Genomic DNA, 15,799 nt, shown 5'->3' with positions numbered 1-15,799 from the left:
TCTTTTTCCCTTAATTTGTGAATTAATTTGCTATCTTTTATCTCTCCTACTAGTTGGTAGATTGGAGTAGGTAGTATTTTCTTATTTTACAAATGACTTGCCCTGGTCCATATGCCAAATATAAGAAACACCATTGATCAATGTTCAGAAGGGAGCCCTGACATGCTTACCTAAATCAACATGCAACTGTGAGAAAGCAGCTCCAGCCCCTTTGAGAAGATATTCTTTGAAGAAACCCAAGTGCTGCTAACTTAGCTCTGAATCATGTCAATCCATGGCATGCGACACTACGGATAATACGGCTAGGATGAGGCTTCACAGCAGTGACTGGTCCAGATGTTTGAATTCTGATTATGTTTGAGATGGAAACATTCAAAAATATGTGCTTTAATTATAGACATGGAAATAATTATTTCTCTGCCTCATCCATCACCCTGCCAAGACTCAGATTTTTGTAACGACTGCTTTGTCCAAAGCATTCGTAAACAGACAGTTCCACAATTTCGCTAGAACTGTTTTCAAATTACTACTTATATATAATTTGCTTCAAGAAATATGTAAATCAACATTCCCGTACATACATTAATGTAGTCACCAATTAGGGCTCTACTGGTTGGTCCACATGAAATACTTTCAGAGAACTAGGCAGGATATTTTTCACAGTATAAATAACACAAAATATACACTAAACACTGACTTTCAAAGTACGTCTAAAGGACTTTGAATGTTACGGCTAATTCTAGTTTTCTAATATAAAGAGATACAAGTCATTATCACTTTTGTACTGTTTTTCATTTACACGTTCTTGTAACCACCGCATTTTGTGGATCATAAAGTCACTAATGTTACCTTCTGTGATAAAGTTTGCTGAGGAGAAATTAGGAATAGATTTGGTTGATTCTAATTTGTGTGTTTTCTGCCTCCTACATATTTTTACATTATAATGTCTTCAATTAAGTAAACTATTGAGCATTGCTTTCATTTTCAGAATAGCAGGTCTTCTCATAAATGTTTGAAATTTTATCTACTCGGTGATTAAACTAGACCCAGGGTTTTCAATAAGAAATAGTTGCATGTTGTAGTGATGGATTTTTTTTAATAAGGCATCAGTATATCACAATCTGACTAAATTATCTAAAATAAATTCATGAAATTAGCCATAATTTATTGCAGCAATTTTTAAATCATATCTTAAGCCATGTATCATACCAAGCATATTTTCCTTTCCCATTTTACCTTCCAAATAAGCACTGACAATTAGGCAGCATTTAACATTTATCATGCTTATCTTCACAGCTGCAGTGGCACGAAAGGTGACTAAGAATGGCAAGAAGAGTTTTTTTGCAATGAGTTTAAAATAAAGGGAAATAACGATTGATTTTCCTTTGCTCGTTGAGTGGTTAGAGGTAGATAAGCGGATTTGTAGTGAGGTCATCAGTCACAATTGGATAGTAATTTGAAAATGGATTAGCTTAGAAGTAGCAATTTCTGCTCCATGGGTTTTAGTGAAAAAGTCTGCCTAATTCTGTAAGAGACCTCATAAACTGGCAGAGATCAATGCCTACCTAATGTGCCATTATGCACTGGGCACACTTCAGTGATTACAGCACAGCTGTGGCTGGATTCTGCCTGATATTTCTTTAGCACTCACACCACAGGTGCTCCACACGATTATTTTGCCCAAAGGACTAAACTCTTTAGGGAATTAGAATGGACGAGAGGCTTTTCTCTCTAAGAAGCTTTGCACTTTTCAAAGGAAGGAATGACCAGTGTCACAAGTCACTAATGCCAGCCCAGTAACAAATAAAGACTAAACAACTTATGAGAAGGAAACGATCCTCTATTATATGTCTGGATGGCACATTCTTACGTTTACAATTTTATAGCATAAGACTACCTGCCTTCGTAGCTTGAAAGGACATGGTTATACAAATTCTAAGTTGGACATGTTCAATGTTTTAAAGATTAAGTATTTCACCTTAAAATGTGCGAGCTAGTGTTAACTATTTGTTTAAGTCTTTTAGCTTTTGTCATAGGCCATGCAAATTAGTTGGCAAAGAAGAATGAAAAGAAATTCAGTCAAATGAATTTACAACAAAATTTGAATTTTAGGGACTCTGCCAATAATCCTTAGATTCTTATCCTCCCTGGATTTCTTCACTGGTTGTTTGCAAATATTATGTATAGGAACAATAAGTATATTATTAAGGGAAGGTAAAATAATTCGAATTCAAATCTGCATAGTATAAACAGATAAATAACACTTTATACTTTAAACAAATAATATTTAATATGTAAATAATTTTATTTATCTGAAAATATTTATTGTGTGTTTTTTTTAAATACATGGTATGTAATGGGGTAGTAGGAACAATACTCCAGGGTAATGCAACACAAGGAAAGGAATTTATCAAGAATAATTTATGATTAATTCTTTGGCACTAGTCTGAACAGTATCTGGTATCTGGTCTAAAACCTTTGAAGTCTTTTGTTTTTATCTAAGACAGATGATGTGTCTATAGTTAATAACAAATTTATCAGCAGCATTGCATTTCAGTCAGCTGCCTGACCTATTCTGGAGAAAAAGAATACAATAGAATGATTAGAAAAACAAACTGTTTAAGATTTTAGGGGCAAAGTAAGGGGCTTCTTTTTCTAAATTATTCCTCAATTTGCTCATGCAATATCCTTTCAAGAAAGGACATTTTACCTCAACTGCAGTTGAATGTTAATTTCATTAATGAAGTAATTGAAATATTACTAGTGGACTAAGCCTATTACCTTGAAGAAGTTTAGTTCATGTAGCAAGGATGCTATAAGTTCCATTTAATACTTGCGGAGAATTATGTTCAGACTTCATATGAATAATTACGTTTTTAAAAAGGACTTAATTCAGAAGAGAACTGTTTCCATGGTGAGGGGACTTGTCATGCCTTTTGGAAAAAAAAAAAGTCACTGAGAGAATTGGGAAAAAGAGGCAATTCGAGGCTATCACATAAAGGAAGACTAAGTTGGCTGAGTGAATCCACCAGAGAGTAATCAGAATGCTCTATGTTCCTTAGAAACAATCTAAAGAAAGATAAAGAATAACTTTTTAGCTTATAGAAACCTCCAACAATAGAGTGAGCTCTCTTGAAGTTATTACAAAGGATAGCTCTTCTCTGAGGTTACCTGAGCTTGTATATTTATATTATTTTATTATTCTATATACATATTAATATATACTATTATGTATTAATTTATAATGCATTACATATGCATTTGACATATACACTCTAGTGTATATCAAAATACAAATTTTGACAGTAAATTTTTAAAATGATAAAGATGGAAGCATCTGTTGCCTGAAGTATAGGAAACTAAAACTTTACGTTGTGTTTTTGTATGGAGGAAGTGATGATTCTCAAAGAAAGATACTGGAATATGGAAGGGAAGTTTTTCTTCCATTCCAATTTTTCTAAACCCCACATTGATCATCATTATCATTTCTGTGTATTGTCATGAGTTAATAAAATTAATCGAAATAATCAAGTTCAATCCTCACCGTCACCGTCTTATAAGAACTCTCCATGCATAACAAACCAAAAGGCACAAGCTGAAACTGCAGGTATTATGGCAAATCTGTTCCAAAAGAAGAACATCTGAAGTACTCGGTCTAGGAGTTTACACAATGTCACATTGGACAGAATACTGAAGGTGCAAGTTTTTCTAAACTTGCTTCCACTTAATATGCATAACCATAAATCTGAAAAACAAATTGTGTTGGGCCTGCTTTTAAAGGTATATGGATGCATAAATGAGGACTAAAATAAACAAACTGAAGAAATTGTAAAAATTAAGTAAGGTTAAGATTTGCATTATTTGACAAAAGCTTCTGTTGGAAAGGTATCTGGGATGACAGTTTCTCATAATCTTCTAATCAGAAAGCCTTCTCAAAAATAGGCTGTTTTGAAATTATCAAAAAATGAAAAAAAAATTCACATTTGAATCAAATGGACTGTTCCTAAAAAAATTACCTTAGTAATACAGACATGCCAGGTCCAAGGACCCAGAGGGGGGTCCCACAGCACCAGCCAAGAAATTTGAAGCAGGGCAGAAATCAAAAGCTAGCCAGAGAACGTGAAAGCAAAGTTTATTGAATAGCATGAGTGACAGAGTGTAGCAGATGGAGTTTCTGGGAGACTCACAAAGGAAAGGAGAATGAGTCTCACCATCTCTTGGGATTCAGGGTTTATATTGGAAAAGGGTCCAGTATACATCTTCCTTCAGGAATACAGGGTAGGGTCCAATCAAAGGTGAGTGGTAGGTGAGTAGTAGATGTTATTTATTTATTTATTTTTTTAGGTTTTTTAAATGCTTATTTATTTTGAGACAGAGAGCATGAACGGGTGAGGGACAGAGAAAGAGAGGGAGAAACAGAATCCGAAGCAGGCTCCAGGCTCCGAGCTGTCAGCACAGAGCCCAACACGGGACTCGAACTCATGGACAGTGAGATCATGACCTGAGCCGAAGTTGGATGCCCAACTGACTGAGCCACCCAGGGGCCCCAGTAGATGTTATTTTATAAGCCATGGGAGGTAGGGGTATTGATGCCTGAATCAGCAGGGGTTTGTTTGAAACCAATATCCTAGAACATATTTGGAATCTGGCTCTTCTTAAATGTTGTCAGGGGCTTGGGGTCCTAGGACAAAACGCAGAGAATGATGAACTTTGAACTTCCATGCTTCCACCTTGGGGTGGAAACATAGCTTTTTTGGTTTTTACTCAGATGCAAGGTAAAATATAGAACACAGGTAAGTAAAGCCTAGCAGAAAAACAGCAGAAATGAAGCCCGTCTAAAATGACACCACACAGCTTCCCTATGTCATTAATAACAACAACATATAGAGTAGGTGATGGATTTTCAGAAACCAGATAGGCTGGGAAAAAGCAGTGAAGGACATTAAGAACTCAGGCCTGATGGAAGAGGAGCACTTTTGGAGTGATCTCTTTGGTAGAATGGATTTTAGAATGATAAGAGAATAGTGAAGGAAAAGAGATATAATGGTATATTGGGAAACCAAAATAGATGATTTTTTTAAGCTTTAAGGACGTTATGATTCTAGGGCTCTAGGTGATTTGGCATGAAATATTAAGAGACCATGGCACGTGTAGTTATGTATACTAAAGTAGAGTAGTAAAAACTTTACTGAGTTTTTCTTTTCACTGAAAGATTAAAAAATAATGAATCGTGAGAACTGAGATGGAGTAGCACCTAGGGTGGTGCCTGGTATGTAATCAAGGCCGCTCATTTTTTAAGCTGAATTATCCCATTAATTGCAGTATGTACTGAGTTAAGCACTTAAGGAACTTCTTTGCTCTATGAATGACTGTGTTATAGAAAATAAATATATTTTCTAAAAACCTTATATATATAGATACAAAATATCATATATTTGTTTAGACATTGGATATATGTTACTGATTGTATGAATGGCATCATATACTAATATCCTTGGAAATACATTATTAGTGCATTCTGAAATGGTGCACATGTAGTTCCTTGCATTTAAAAAGTTGTATACTGGGGCTCCTGGGTAGCTCAGTCGGTTAAGCGGCTGACTTCAGCTCAGGTCATGATCTCATGGTTCATGGGTTCAAGCGTCCATAGGGTTCTGGGATGACAACTCAGAGCCTGGAGCCTGCTTTGGATTCTGTGTCTCCCTTTCTCTGTGCCCCTGCCACTTGCACTCTTTCTCTCAAAAACAAGCATTAAAAAAAATAATAAAATAAAATTTAAAAAGTTGTATGCAAAACAGGATCCTAAGACAGTGGAGCACAGCATTAAAGAATGTGGGTTCTGGGGCAGGGGAGGGTGGACGAGGATTTCAAAAGTTGCCTCTCTCTGAATTCTGGCAATTTCCTTGAATTCTGCCTTTTACTTTGATAAAATTGCTCAAATTCTCTAAGGACTATTTCTATACAATGGGAAGAAACAATAGTTCCTGTATCACAGAGCTATTCTGAAGATAAATGAAATAAATTGTTAACAGTTTTTTTTTTCGAGAAATGTTAGTTATCATTATCTAATAATAAGGATCCTATCAAACTAACAGTGTGAATTGGAGTCCTTTGAATACTGTTGTCTTTTTTTCTTTCCTAGGAACTCACACTTGTTATTTATTATTTAATCAGGGTCTATTATTTTAGATAAAACTCAGCAATTCTTGAATACTTTTTTTAAACAGAAGGTATTATATATCAAAATGGAATGTTAAGCCTGTTCCATTCTTTATCTGCACCACTTTCTATCTGTTTTACATTCCTTCTCTGTCTGGCACTGAATTCAATGAGGCTTCAAGATGTGAATGAAAGAGTTGTTTGGGATGCATGTCAAACCAAAGCCACCCCTACTACATTGACGTGCCTCATATTTATTTCCTCCTTCCTCCCTTCGAGTAAAAAATCCACCATTCTGCATCTTTTTAGCTGAGGTGGGTGGGGGGGAGGAAGTGAATTAAATGTTTTTAACTAAATTTAACATTCCAAAACTTCAACAGCATTCAAATCATTATAATGTATGCATATTTATTGAGGGCTATGCTTTTGCTAATGTGAACAGCTATCTTTTCTCTCTTCCAAGAAGTTGTCTATTCCCAAAGAAAACATTCTTTTGTATGCAACTTCTTTTGTGAGGACCATATTGTCAGTTAAAAGAAAAAAAAATAATAATAAAATATTCAATAAAATCGCGAGAAAAAATATTTTTATGCTAACATTTCTATTAGGGTTTATTTTTGTTGGCATCACCAGCCTTTACATCTTAATATTTAGTTGAAAAGAAATAGAGTAACTTTCCTGTTAAATGAATTGGGTTTATTACTTCTTTTTGCCATAACTGCATATTTTAGGAATTCAACCGTGGGTGTGACTGTTGGTGTGTGTGTGTATACACATATTTTTTTTCCTCTTAGATACCTTTGTTATACTTGTATTGCCCTCAGTTCCTGGAAAAGCCTTTAGTAGAGCTTAAAGTCAGAATTATTGATGCCTTTTCTTTAAGGTCTTCCCATAGTTTTTCACACCTGCTATTTTGTCTTTGCTCTTTAAACAGTAAAGGAAGTTTGATTTTCTTCTCTGAAACCACCGGGGAACTGTAGATGAACAGTATAAATAAAATGGGAAAAACATTTTAGAACACCACAACCACACACATAATGAAGTTTTGGTTACGTTGTCAAAACTAAAAAGAGTACAAGAGAATAGCGGAATATGCCCCACCAAGCACACATTGAGACCTGCTGTTTTTCCTGTTGGTGTCACATGGCTTTGATTTTCATCTAATTTCAAGAAAACACAAACATTGGCAAAACTTTACTGGATGTTTGGTGACCCTGCTGTGTTAAATAGGACTTGAATGTGAGTGCCTAAAGAAAACTTTTATATATGTTTGTTTGGCTTTTATTCCCAGAAACTGATTGATAGTTCCATCAATCAGAAAAGAAACATCATCTAGACAATTGGAAAAAGTTTTGATAATGAGATTAAACAATAAGCACATTCTCTTACCTCATGACCTTTGTTACTTATAACTTTGAAAAAGTCATTCCCTTCATAGGACACAATAATTAAAGGGGATTAAACAGCATTCCGTTTGAATTGCTTAATACTCTACAAAATAGGACAATCAAGTTGAAGGCCAAGAGTGTTTTTAAGTTTTGATGAGTGTGAGGAAATGAAGCATTTTACCATCATAAGGATGACCATCTACCTAGCCTTGTCTGCTCTCACCCCAAAATTTTGTATGTCAAGTCCAATGATCTTGATTGCTGATATTGTCAACTAGGATACATTTAGGGCTGTATCTGATTTTTTGGTCTGTGTTTCAGTATTTAAAAGCCTACTTTTCAGATTGTTCCTGAATCCTAATACTTGGGAAAAAAGGAAAATGTGGTACTTAGGGAATGGTAAGAGAAGTCAGTCTTTAGCAATCAGGAGAATCAGGTTAAATATGTGTTTAGTGCATGGTCCCTTTGCTGTTCCTACTAACCAGTCAGGAGTTAAAGCAAACACTCAAAGACAGATACACATAGCGTTTACTTTACAAGAGAAGATAGGTGCTGAAATTTCACTTCAATTTAGACTTTACTATAAATCAATTATCTGATTTCTTTATATAATGTAACTATTTGGGTTTTAGAAAGGAAAATGATGCTCATTTTCAGAAGTGATGTGAATCATCGCAGTTTCACAAACATATTTTGTATGTACTTTAGCATGAATTTTCTCTCCAAAACTGTAATAGCACTAGTTTTCTGCCGCATACGATCAGTTGACGAATTTTCTACATTCTTTAAAATATTATCTTTTGCCTGTAATTATATTTTTATTGATATCACCTTTCTTTGGGCCCTCTTTATCTTTTGCTTAGTAAATTGGAGCACTAGAAAGAAATTAAGAATTATTTTGAGAATTTCCTGGAATTTTAACCCTGGAAAGATGATATATGATTTTAAAAGTTAATAGTTACAACAGAAAAATTAATGAGAAAGATGAGTGTAGTACTGACCAGATTCAACCTGATACTCATTTGAAATGCCAACATACAGTTTAACACATGCAGGTATCTATGTTTGCATGTATTATGTCAAAGGTCAGCATGTGTTCATTGTCATACTGATTCTAGAATGGTATTGTCTTGGATATTCTGAGTATAAATATTTCAGTGTTCAAGTAGGTTTGGAATCCAAACTACCCAATACAATCCATGACCTGTACGGTCTCAAACACATACAAACTCATGCGCATGTGCACACACACATAATTTTTGAAGGTTAACAATCCATATTAAACTTTTGCATAATTTATATAATTTTACTCTTTGGTTTACATAATGTTATTCACTTTTTTCCAAAATTTATTTGATTATAATACTTTATTTTTCAAAAGAGAGAGAACACAAACTGCTACTATATAAAAGACAAATATTTTTCCTTTAGGAAACCCTCGGTCACTGTTATCTCATGAGTAAAGAAGACAGCACAAAATGATGAGAGAAGAGATTTCCAGATTTAAGGAGGGAAGATGACAAGATATTTTAGGATTGGAAAGCCTTAATTGTGCTTATTAATACATGGAGAAAAGTCAATAGAGATAGCATGAGATGTCAAGAAATTATGAGGATGAGAAGAAAGATCATAGAGATGATTATGATAAATAATATCAATGTAATCACTAACATAAAAAAAGAGTTTGCTTAAAAATTTTGGGGAAGTGAGCTTTTCTTGAGGTTTGAGAAATAACATGGCAATTTTAAGGAGAGTGGAATTGCTTTACTACAGCCACAGAAAGAAGTGCAACAAGGAGTCTTCTAGAAGATGAAGGGTAAATTAGAGGATTGTAAACCAGCTTTGAAGAGTCCAGCAGTGGTTTTAAAATGTGAATTTACTTTGAAGCCAAGTGAAAATGGTGAATTTATTCCAGAAAAAGATTATGAGTAGATATGTATGGGGGTGTTGATACTTGTCACCTTTGGTAATGCAGAGTTGGGGCAGTCAAGAACCCAGATGATTTTGAACGTTATGGAAGAGATCATTTGAAATGGATGGTTAAGCAGCACCTGGGTGGCTCAGTTGGTTAAGTGTCCAACTCTTGATTTCGGCTCAGGTCATGATCTCATGATTCAAGAGATCAAGTCTTGCATTGAGCTCTGTGCTGACAGCACAGAGCCTGCTTGGTATTCTTTCTCTTCCTCTCTCTCTGCCCATTCCCTGCTGATTCTCTCTCTCTCTCTCTCTCTCTCTCTCTCTCTCTCTCTCTCTCTTCCCCCTCCCTCCCTCAAAATAAAAAAAAAAAAACTAAAGAAAAAAAAAGAAGTGAATAGTCAAGAAATTACACCTTAATATGTCTCCTGGGGAGCAGCCTAATGGCAACCTCTCTGTTCTTTTAATAATCCATGGAGATACAAAAGAAAATGTCGCAATAATATCAAAGAGAACTGTAACAACAACAGTGAACATTTCTTAGTTCTTATTATGTCAGTCAAACATAGTCGTATGTAGTGACTCAGTTTATCTTTGAAAATATTTTATTGTGATCCATAAATTATCCTCATTTTCATCTGAAGAAATTGAGGTCGGAAGTTATGTAAAGTACTGAAGGTTTTATAGCTAGTCAACTAGACTTGGGATTCAAACCTACTAAATGTGGCAACTAAGTCTGTTCTTTTAAAACCTACATTATATTGTTTAATAATAAAGCCTATGGGAAATTGATAATAATTTCAAGTTGGAACAAATAGATAAAAATGTCTTTTTAATGTGAGAAACCCAGGCTTTTGTTCATGAACTCAATTGTCTTCCCCTGCTTTCTTGGAGCAAGGAATAGGCTGTTCTTATCCAGTCCTACCCAAGAATAGCTCATGTGTGATGCCCAATTAGTTAGTCACACACTAACTCCAGATCTTAATTGACTTCCACACAACTGCCCTGTGACTCTCTGGGAGTAGCAATGCACCATGCTTAGCATTCTCTCCAGACTTCCCCATTTTCTCTATGTGGTCACCCAAGGGCTAGCCTTCCCATTTAGCACCACAGACTTCTATGGATGATCATTATACCCATCTCACCCTTCCAGTCGGAGTCTTATATTAATGGAGAAGTCAGGAGGGAAATAGAGTATAGTCCTTGTATAAGAATTGAATTATCCAAGAAACAAAACTTTAAACAATTAGAGACAATGACAGTGGTTAAAAAGTGCTTTTGAAACATTTAGGAACATTCACTGGCAAATTTTAAACATAACATGTGTTTTCTTACATTGCAATGAATTTAAGATCAAATTCAACATAATCCACATACAGGAAAAAAAAGGGATGTCAAGGAGTCATCGGGTTAAAGAAAAGGAGAAAGAAGTATATCAGTTATAGTTGTAAAATGGGAAAAATCCATCTTAAAGATACATTCTCTTATTTGGGGTAAAAAAAAAAAAACTAAACTCAGTGATAGGCTGCTTGAAAGAGGAAATGCCTAAAACATGATATTATGGAAATTTGTAAATTTTAACAGAAAAATTAGAAGCCAAATCATGGGTGAAACTCTACCTGGTCATTAAAATGAGAAGAAAATGAGTACAATTTTAATATTTCTGTATAGACATTTTAATGAAAAAGATTAAATAGGACAAGTGTTACTTTTACATTGATAAAAATACATAGCTCATAATCTGGACATACTCTAACTTTATCTCCAATATTCATTGCAGTGATATAGTGATCTTTTACAATAAGCTTCCTTCCCCCAAGGAGCTTGTATCTGAGCTCAAGACAGTGTGATTTGTGCTGATGGACTATACACACAATGTTCTCGAATATATGTAGCAAAGAACATCTACATAGATTGGAAGGTCAGACAATACTGACATGATCTTTATTAGGAATAAGCTACATAACTTTAAGGTTACTCGTCAGCACAAGAAAGAGAAAAATATGAGCATTAAGAGTGTTATGCAGCAGGTCAATATCACACATTCACTGTGAGCACACTGGCTTCAAATTCTGATACATTTGACTATGTGCAAAAAATGTTTATTAACATTTACTGTGTCCAAAAAACCCACTTTGCTCTGCTTTGTTTTGCTTTCATCTTTTTTTTCAGTTTATTGTGTTTGTGCATGTGTGTGTGTGTGTGTGTGTGTGTCAGAGAGAGAGAGAGAGAGAGAGAGAGAATCCCAAGCAGACTGTATGCTCCATGAGGAGCCCAACACAGGGCTTAATCCCAGAACCGTGAGCTCATAACCTGAGCCAAAATCAAAACCAAGAGTCAGACACCTAACTGAATGAGCCACCCAGGTGCCCCTGCTTTCCTCTTTTTAATTAAAATTAATTTTATTTGAAAATAAATGCAAATTTACCAAAAAATGGCAAAAATACTGCAAAGAATAGCCATGTGCCCTTCACCCACTATTCACTTTTGCCAATCGTGCAGGCACTTATCACACCCGAGTCTGTCCAGCATGATCCCTTGCACTCAGTGGTCACATATCTTAACTCCTCCAATGCGAGCAGTTCCTCAGTCTTTCCTTTATGTTCACAACCTTGACATTTTTGAAGATATGCAAGGCATTCATTTTGTAGAATGTCCCTCAATGCAAGATTGTCCAGTGTTTCTTCAAGACAATCCCTAAGTTATGTATTTTGGATGGGAATCCACAGGCATGATGTCTCCCTTTTTGCATCTTATCATTTAGTATATGCTATTGACATGTCCCATTATAGGTAAATACTTGATTAGGGTGGTCTCTGCCAGGTTTCTCCACTACAAAGTTACATTTCTTGGGGCGCGCCTGGGTGGCTCAGTCAGTTAAGCATCCGACTTCAGCTCAGGTCCTGATCTCACAGTCTGTGAGTTCAAGCCCCGTGTCAGGCTCTGTGCTGACAGCTCAGAGCCTGGAGCCTGCTTCAGATTCTGTGTCTCCCTCTCTCTCTGCCCCTCCCCTGCTCATGCTCTGTCTCTCTCTGTCTCAAAAATAAATAAAAACTTTAAAAAAATATTTTAAAAAAAGTTACATTTCTTTTGTTCTTTGTGATCAATAGTATTTTTCAGAAAGATACTTTGAGACTAAATGAATATTCTTTTTCTTATCCCACTTTGCTTATTAATTTTAGAAACCATTGTTATTTCTTGCCTATATTATTACTTTGATAACTGATGACTATTTCCTAATTTTATTTATACCAATGAATCTATTACTTGACATTCTACTGTACAAAAGGTTAGTTATCTTCTCCCAATTCATTTATTCATTTGTTTATATCAGTGTGACCTAATGGATTCAATTTTATTCAGTGCATTATAATCATTTCTATAATTGTCTGGAATTGGCCAGTGAGAGTTCTTTTAGCTAGATCCTTTATCATTTTGACATGTCCAAATCACTCTTTAAGTATTTTGTTACTTAATGAGACAACACAATGTTCTAGGACTTTCTCTGCTGCAGCCCAGAAATTAGCTCTTTCTTCAAGGAGCCCTGGTTCCTTTCCCTGTAGAAATCAAGATCTGAGTGATAGGTGTAATTCCTGTTATTGGAGTTTTGCTACTCATAGTCCCTCTATGTGGACAGAAAGAACTAAAAAAAAGATATATTCACACGCATGCATGCACATACACAGCTTTAGATCCATACTATAACTAGATTTATGTCTCCGTATTACATGACTTCATACTGATAGAGTCAAATATTTTAAGGATTTGTTTTTTCAGGAAAGTTTTAGATTCACAGTGAAACTGAAGGGAAGGTACAGAGATCTCTCATGTACCTCCTACCTCCCACATACATTGAAAGCCTCTCCCATTATCAGCATCCCCCACCATAGTGGAACATATGTTACAAAGTTCATAGCTGAGTCACCAAGATCATACCTTTGGTGTTTTGTCTAAAAAGTAATCGCCATACCCAAGGTCATCTAGGTTTGCTCCTGTGTTATTTTCTAGGGGATTATACATTGCCTTTTACACTTAAGGCTCTGACCCATTTTCAGTTAATTTTTGTAAAGCAGGTAAATTCTGGTCTGAATTCCTTTGTGCATGTGGAAGTCAGGTTGATCCAGCCCCGCTTATTGAAAAGATAATCTTTTCTTCATTGTATTGCTTTGCGTCCTTTGTCAAAAGTCAGTTGACCATATGTAAGGAGGGCTATCTGTTCTATTTCATCCATCTGTTTGTCTGTTATTTTACCAATACCACACTGTCTTGATTATTGTAGCTTTTTTTTTTCAAGTTTATTTTTGTTTACTTTAAGAGAGAGAGAGAGAGAGAGCGCAAGCTGGGGAGGGGCAGAGAGAGAGAGAGAGAGAGAGAGTGATAGAGAGAATCCCAAGCAGGCTCTGTTCTGTCAGCACAGAGCCAAATAAGGACCTCAATCTCATGAACTGTGAGATCATGACCTGAGCCAAAGTCAAGAGTTGAACACTTAACCAACTGAGTCACCCAGGAGCCCCTTGGTTACTATAGTTTTATAGTAAGACTTAAAATCAGGTAGTGTCAGGCCTCCATCTTAGTTATTCTCCTTCAATATTGTGTTAGCTTTTCTGGGTCTTTTGCCTCCCTATATAAACTTTAGAATCAGTTTTATATCTGCAAAATAAGTTGCTGGGATTTTGATTGGGATTCCATTGAATTTGTAGATCCACTGACATCCTGACAATATTGAGTCTACTTCTCCATGAATATAGAATATCTCTTCACTTATTTAGTTCTTCTTTGATTTCATTCATCAGAGTTTTGTAGTTTTTCTCAGATATTGTACGAACTTCACTAGATTTATATCTAAGTATTTCATTTCACTTGGTGCTAAATGATATTGTGTTTAATTTCAAATTCCACTTGTTCATTGGTATAAAGGAAAAAGATTGACTTTTGTTTCTTAATCTTGTATCCTGCAACTTTGCTATAACTTTTTAGTTCCAGGAGTTTTCTTGTTGATTTTTTTGGATTTTCTATATAGATAAAACTTTGAATTTCTCACCACTAAGTATGATGTTCACTGTAATTTTTTTCTACAAATTCTTTATTACATTGAAGAAGTTCCCCACTGTTCCTAATTTACTGAAAGCTTTTTGTTTTGTTTTGTTTTGTTTTGTTTTGTTTTTGTCTTTTATCATGAATGGATGTTGGATTTTGGCAAAGGCTTATTTTGCATCTGTGGACACAACCATGTTGTTTTTCTTCTTTAGCCTGTTTATGTGATGGATTACATTGATTGATTTTTGAATGTTGAATCAGCCTTGCGTACCTGGAGTAATTTTCACTGGATTGTGGTATGTAATTTATTTTATACCTTGTTGGATTTGATTTGCTATTATTTTGTTGAAGATTTTTGCATCTATGAATATTATTTACTTGTAATTTTTTGTCTAGTTTGGTATTAAGGAAATGCTGGACTCATAGGATGACTTAGGAAGTATTCCTTCTGCTTGTATCCTGTGAAAGAGATTATAGAAAACTGGTATAATTTCTTCCTTAAAAGTTTAATAGAATTCATGATGGAATCCATTTGGGCCTGGTGCTTTCTGTTTTAGAAAGTTATTAGTTACTGATTAAATTTCTTTAACATGGCCCTTTCACACAGTACATTTCTTGTGTGATCTTTGGTAAATTATACCTTTCGAGGAATTGTCTCATTTCATCTAGGTTTTAAAATGTGTGGGCATAAAGTTGTTCATGGTATTCCTTTAGTATCTTTTTAATGTCCATAAGATCTATAGAATAGATTCAATTTTAGTCTATTATTAGTTGTAGCTGTGCAATGACTTTTGGACTGAAATGAGAAAAGGGGAAGGAAAAAAAAAGAAATAAAATAATTAAAAAGTTTTGTTTTGCTAATTTCTTTCAAGACTTTATCATCATCTCCAAATAGTCATTGACTTTTAACTGTAGAAAGATGTAATTTTTCCAATCCCCTCATTTTACACATGAAATAATTGAGGTAGAAGGCAATGATACTACCTGACAAAGCAGCATGCTTATGTGAATGTAAATCTATACATTTTACCCACAACGTGAAGGCAATCTAAGGCTTTGCCTACCAAACATTATTTTACATTCAGTTACTAAAAAGGAAATAAAATGACTAAGACTTAACCAGTTAGATTTCATATTTATTGAAGCATTACTACAAACTGGGCACTATTTCATGATTTGAATCTTTCAATCTTTTCAACAAAAACATGCAGTAGTAGTTAAAAACCATGTTACTAATGAGAAGATCAGTTTTCAAGAAGATTAAATTAATTGCTGAAAGTCTAATACGATCATCAAGTACG

The 15,799-nt window shown here is 34.9% G+C and overlaps 1 protein-coding gene across 2 annotated transcripts in view; it reads left to right on the top strand.

Moving 5' to 3' along the window:
* Positions 1-15,799, top strand: part of SEMA3A (semaphorin 3A) — a 465,628-nt gene that overhangs the window by 166,704 nt on the left and 283,125 nt on the right. Inside the window, exon 3 of one of the 2 annotated variants that reach the window (XM_049641370.1) lies at positions 14,711-14,794. The exons of the other annotated variant lie outside the window; for it this stretch is intronic. The gene's annotated coding sequence lies outside the window, so the exon portion shown is untranslated. The remainder of the gene's footprint in view (positions 1-14,710; positions 14,795-15,799) is intronic. 2 annotated transcript variants of the gene reach the window in all.

This window comes from Panthera uncia, chromosome A2 (genome assembly GCF_023721935.1).
Source record: "Panthera uncia isolate 11264 chromosome A2, Puncia_PCG_1.0, whole genome shotgun sequence".
Classification (NCBI taxonomy): Eukaryota; Metazoa; Chordata; class Mammalia; order Carnivora; family Felidae; genus Panthera; species Panthera uncia.
Note: the sequence above shows the minus strand (reverse complement) of the source record. Positions and strands in the feature narration are given on the sequence as shown.